General features: G+C 36.6%; 1 pseudogene; it reads left to right on the forward strand.

Moving 5' to 3' along the window:
* The first annotated feature begins 698 nt into the window (after window positions 1–698).
* LOC112835013 (cytochrome c oxidase subunit 7C, mitochondrial pseudogene) lies at window positions 699–885 on the forward strand (annotated as a pseudogene).
* Window positions 886–4,378: the final 3,493 nt, after the last annotated feature.

The following is a 4,378-nucleotide window of genomic DNA, read 5'->3' on the forward strand; positions in this document are numbered from 1 at the left end:
AATTTAAAGAACCTCCTGGAATACTACTACAAGGCTGATCTTGTTTGTTGTTTATAGACTTAATCTGTTCCTGGGTGGGTGGGCTGATCTTGATGTCTCCATGGTCCACCAACAAAAAATTAAATACTAAAATTATTTGACAAAACACATATGCTTTCTAACCAACTTTGGTGTTTTGTAAAATAGAAGAATGAAGGTATGTGATGCAAATACTCTATAGTAGTGTAACTGGAAGGTATAGAAGCTCAGCTATAATTCTGTAGATCATTAGTCATTAACCAAATAAACTTGTTTTGTGGAAATTCCTCCACTGTATCCCAATTGCTAATTGTGCAACAGAAATCTGACAAGGAATTCACTGTTTTATGAAATAATCTAATGTATTTTGAGACTCTAAATTGTTAGAAAAATCATCTCTTATCGAGGTTATTGGTTAAAAGCTTTAGATTGACTTATGAGGGTAGTTTTCCGTAACTCTTGTAGGAGAGAAAGAATTTCTTCTGCCCTTCAAGATCCTTCTAGCTGGATTAAATCATAGTGGTGTAAGACAGATTAACAGTAGAAAATCAAAATTTCGTATGTAGACTCCACACAGACATGGACATTCCAAAGACAAAATGAGGCATGTCACTTTAAGGAGAATAGGGTTTTCTACCGTCTTGGGTCTCTGAGCCTTTCACAGAACTTCGAATAGTGCTATGTTGGGACAGAGCATTCAGAGGTTTACAAACTCTGTGTTCCATAGGAGCCACTGTGAGGAGGTCCTAGGGAAGAATTTGCCATTTTCAGTGGAAAATGAGTGGCAGTTAATAATTATGACTGTGTACTTTGGATCTGGATTTGCTATACCCTTCTATAGTAAGACACCAACTGCTTAAGAAATAAGGATGTTTAATTCATTAAACAGATGTGAAAAGGAGCATTTTAAGAGGGTTGGTCTCTTTGGAAAATGGATCAAACTCTTGAATTCATACTAGATAGGTTTGTAAATGCATGAATCCTTAATATCTTTTCTGAAACATGGAATGTAGTTGTTTACTTTTTATTTGGGAACTATTCCAGTATTTGGTCAAAATGTGTGTGATTTAGCTTGTTTCTTGGTTTTATGTTTTGAGATTTTTATTTAATTTTTGATTATTAGGTCAGGACCTTGTTGGTAATTTGTTATTAAAAAAAAAAAAATGCAAACGGGAGTACCTGGGTGACTCAGTTGAGTGTCTAACTCTTGATTTCAGCTCAGGTCATGATCTCATGGTGGTGGGATCAAGCCCTGCAAAGGGCTCTGTGCTAGGTGTGGAATCTGCTTGAGATTCTCTCTCCCTCTGCGTCTCCCCAACTATGCACGCTCTCAAATCTTTTTTAATAAAAACAAACAAACAAAAAACAAAAAAAAAACTTGGAAAATGAGAATGGGGGTATAAGGGTTTGGTACTTGAAAGGGAAAGAATGCAATTTATAGGAAGATGAAAAAGTAAATTTTTGGTATGTATTTGCTAGGCCTTTCAGAAACAGGACAAAGAGGATTCTGATTACAGTGGCCTTGCTAGGTTTCTCCCTGTCTACCATATGCAATTCACATCATAGTGTAGTTCTCTATGCTGAAAGCTCTTTTCTTGGAGCAGGTTCTCTGTCTAAATTCTTTCAGGCAGCTGTGGGGGAGGTAAAGATCTTTTCTTGCATCTGGTGTATTTTGATTGCTTTTAAGTCAAAAATAATCTTCATGCCAAAGTGGCCCATCTTAAGGCAGCCTGCCCTTGGCCTCTACGCTCATAATCACTTTTCTCTTTCAACCACATAGTGTTTTTCCAGTTTTCTTAAATGTTAATGCCTAGAATCGAGCAAGTATATAATTTGGTCTGCAAGTAAGCTCTTTTGATTTCAAGGCTCCAGGGTTTTTTGTTTTGTTTTTTAATATATCACACTGTTGGTGCATAACAAAACTGTGGTGAACTGAAACTCAGGGTATTTCTCACAAATCCTGTTGACAAACCAAGTTGCCCTTTCCTATGCTGGCAAAATTCCTTTGATTCTAGGTGCAAAACTTTCCATGTATCCTTGTTAGGTCCTTTTGTTGTGTGGGTTTGGCCTTACTCCCTCGGGGCCTTTTAAAATTCTTATTTCACCGTGTAGTGTATTTACCTGGTATAATGTAACGAGGAAAAACAAAAGACCCAGGCCTTCTATACCTCAAAATAAGACACTGATAAAAATACTATATCCTAAAAGGCCAGATAGAGGATATGGTGTCAAAATATAGGGTTGTACTTCATTAGTTTGTTTATTCAGTGTTCATGGAAGCCTAGTACATGTGAGGCATTGTGCTAAGCCTTGTGGAGTATTGGTGAATAAATGAACAAGGTCTTAGCTTTTATGAAGCTGAAATTTCATGGGGGAGATGGAAAACAGTGTGCTAGGAAACAGGGAGAGGGTAGAACATGACAGTTGGGTAGGTGGCCATCTAATTTAGAGATAGTTTCTGAATAGGTGGCGTTTAAACTAATGCCTTCAGTTTGACAAGGAGTCAACTATTCAAAGAGCTGCAAGAACCTTCCGGGCAGAAGGGAATAGAAGATTCAAACAGGAAGGAATGAGCTTGACTAAGAATAGAAAGTGACTAGCATGACTGAAGCTTAGTGAACCAGGAGAAAAGTAGGTGGGGCAGACCATGTAGGACATTGTAGATCACAATATGGAGTGTAAGTTGTTTTTTTCCTTTCTGGATTGCCAATAGCTTCTGAATAAGTGTTCAACTAGTAAATAATACTACTACTATCCAAGCCACGTTTCTCCATGGCATTCACAAGAATATCATGAGAGAGTATCAGATATATGGCAGAATTCTGGTGTACTCTAGAGTTTTTCCTGATGCATAATTCAAAACAAGATCCCTTTAATATTTTTAGTGAATTGTTAGTTTGCTCAGTTCTTTAAAACAACTCGATGAATCCATTATAGAATTTTATCAGGGATTAGAGTCAAATAGTCTATAATTTCTAGAAGTTATGTTTTTGAAACTTGAGCCAAGAATTTTTGCAGCTTCAGTTTATTCAAATTTCGTTCTCCCCTGATTGCACAAAGATGACCACAAATAGTTCTTGATTGAACTTACAAGATGGTTCAATACTTGGCAAGATATTTCACTCTATTTAAAGTAACTAGATTTTGTCTCACTACAAATATATCAGAATTCTGATGTTCTGGTTCATTTAAGTCTGGAGGCACTTCCCTTAATAAAGAAGTGGGTGGCAGAATTATTAACTGGCTCTGTCCCCTCTCTCATCTGGCAACTTCATGTGTCCCAATAGTTCATGACTACCAGGCCAATGTTCCCTCACCTTGAGTTAAGCATTGCTAACATACCAAACAAAAGTCCTCTTAGAGCAGTTAGCAATTTTTTCTTGACAAATATTTTGTTGGAATAAACTAGACTCCTGAATTCCCTAATTATCTGTCTTCAGAAAAACAGATAAAGCGTGTTTCATTTTCTTTGCCTGCTTCTGCGGGCAGTGGCAGGCTGTGATGTGGAGAAAGAGTAATGGCATTGCAGTTCCTTTTCCAAACTGGTAGCAAAGGGCAGGTGGTGACGTGTGCTGAGCTCCTCTCCTGTCTAACCATGGGAGCTGGAAGTAGTTGGTTCTAACCTTTGTGGTTGACATCTGAGTGAAACAAATCCGTAATACAAAGCTTAGGTTAGACATTTAAGTCTTCTGTCTCTAAAAAGCTAAAAACAAAGAGGGCTACAAGTTATCTGGCCCCTAGTTTTTGCACCTGTAAAATTAAGAGGTTGGAAAAGTAATCTGAGACTCCTTCCAGCTATAATACTCCGTAAGAATATGGTTTTAAATCCTGAATAGAAAGTTTGATTTTTTTTCTTTGCAGAAATTGAGGCAGAGCTGTGATACTTTTTTTTATTCTTCAGCAATTTTATGTATAACTTAAGGCACTAGAAAATTGAATCAATTTTCTTTGGAATTTTCAAGTAACTTAAAATACATCTCATTTATCAGTTAATATCATCTCTGCCATATAAGGTAATATTATGCTGGATGTTAAAAATGACCAAAACTCACGCAATCATTTGTAAACCATTTTCCCCACTGAAAGATTTCTGTGATCCCACTTTTAGTTTTCTTGCAACCAAATACTGGAAGAAGGTGTTCACTAAATCTTCAGTCTTCTGTATTGCCCAGTTTGAATAAACAATGCATTTTATTGCAATAACATTTTTCACCAAATGATAGACAAATGATTCTTACGCTGTATAAAACTTTGGGAACATCTTTGCAAAGAGTGCCAACCCCCTTTTTTAGATGTTGGTTTCTTAAGCTGAAATACTCATTTTATCTAGAGGGAAAATAAATTGCTACCAAAATCAATT

Source organism: Callorhinus ursinus, unplaced genomic scaffold (assembly GCF_003265705.2).
Source record: "Callorhinus ursinus isolate GAN/ISIS: 27379988/994484 unplaced genomic scaffold, GSC_fseal_2.0 scaffold11, whole genome shotgun sequence".
Taxonomy (NCBI): Eukaryota; Metazoa; Chordata; class Mammalia; order Carnivora; family Otariidae; genus Callorhinus; species Callorhinus ursinus.